Below are 1,705 nucleotides of genomic sequence, written 5' to 3'. Positions count from 1 at the left end.
TGTCTGTAATTTTATTAATTTTAAGTTTCAGTTCAATTTTAAGTATTTTAGTACATAAAGCTAAACGAAAATGAGGTTTTATTTATTTTCAAGTAACAAAAGTTGTTTTATGGTTTCAGTAATAAAAATGGTTAATGGTTTATGGTTATTTAGTTTTAATGTCAGTAACAATGGTGGGAACTAACTGATTTTAAATACTCTCATCGAGCAATTTCAGAGATTTCCAATTAAGTCATTTGCATGCAAAATGTGGGTAATTGGTACAAATCAAGGTGTGACGCTCAGGTTGGGTTAATGTTAATAAATCAATGCATATTGTGCATTTAAACTCACTGGTTTATGTTACCGAGAGGATTTGTCTTTAAAGGTTTGTGATGCAGCCCGTCACACATCAGCTTTAGCACCTGCAACACGGCAATTTACAGCTCTTAGTTTCAGGCCACTAATTAAAGCTCATTTCGGCGAGTTTTCATTGTTTCCCTGCGGCCTCACGCGTAATCCTCGCGCGTCATTGTAAATTAGAGGGTAAACTCGCATGCTTGATTGCTTCTTGCGCCATTCTCACACACTTTGAAGCAGGGATGGTTTTCTTCCGGTGCTCCTTCGACTAGTTTTTCACTGACTCATTAACTGCTTATCTTTTGCAATGGCTGCTAAAAGAATTCCTTGAGTTTTTATCTCCGAGGGAATGGCTGGCGTTTGACGTCACGCGTGCGCTTACGGTCCTTCCCCGGGCGTTCGGGCAACCAGGGCTTCCCTCGCTCAACCCGCGTTGCCAGGCGACAGGATTCCGTGTTGAAACAAAACACCGGGGGTTCCGTGCGACGATCCCTTTGTGTGACCCGGTGAACGCCACGCTGTCCGACCTGCTGAAACGACGCTAATCTGTTCCAGTTTCATAACAGGATGAAATTACAGTCACTAAAAGTCATTCACAGGACGCTTTATTACCCCGTGGGTTTATCATATTCAGCCCCTCTGACACGTACAAAAGCTGCTGACCTATTTACATTTTATGAGCTGCGGAAATGAAGTTAAACTGAAGGAGTTGTGCAGTAAGGCTTTTAGGCTAAATGCACCTGTTTTGGAAACTAAGCACCATAACAAATGGGAATCTGATAGCGAGAGGCCCAAAAGTATGAGACCACTAGTGAAAATATTTTGCATTTTTAATGAAATGCGATGTTTTCAATACCACATTAGACGACCGAAAAAGTTGGATTTATTTAATTATTTATTTATCTGAAAGTTTAATATATATATCTTACCCAATTCAAAATTTAGTTTTCTTTTAAAAGTATATATAAATTAAAATGCTTTGCATATTTTAAGCATGAATTGAATTTTTCTGAGGTTTATGCTTAACAACGTTTAGTTATTATTAAATTACATTTTTTAATTATTTAAAAGAAAACATAAAATTGGTTTCAATTAGGTCTGTTTTTATTATATATACACATGTATAGCAAAAGTACAGATTTAAAAAATGCTGAAAAATAGAAGACATTTTATTTATTTATTTATTTATTTAGCATATGCACATTATTTAATCTTGAGCATCCATTGTTTAAAAAACATTATTTATTATTAATTACATTATTATTTAATCAATTAGGTATGTTTTTAATTAATTAATTAATAAAATTATATATGTATATGTATACATACACTACCGTTCAAAAGTTTGGGGTCATTACATTTTTAT

Source organism: Labeo rohita, chromosome 2, assembly GCF_022985175.1.
Source record: "Labeo rohita strain BAU-BD-2019 chromosome 2, IGBB_LRoh.1.0, whole genome shotgun sequence".
Lineage (NCBI taxonomy): Eukaryota > Metazoa > Chordata > Actinopteri > Cypriniformes > Cyprinidae > Labeo > Labeo rohita.
The sequence above is the reverse complement of the archived record's forward strand: the minus strand, read 5'-3'. Positions refer to the sequence as shown.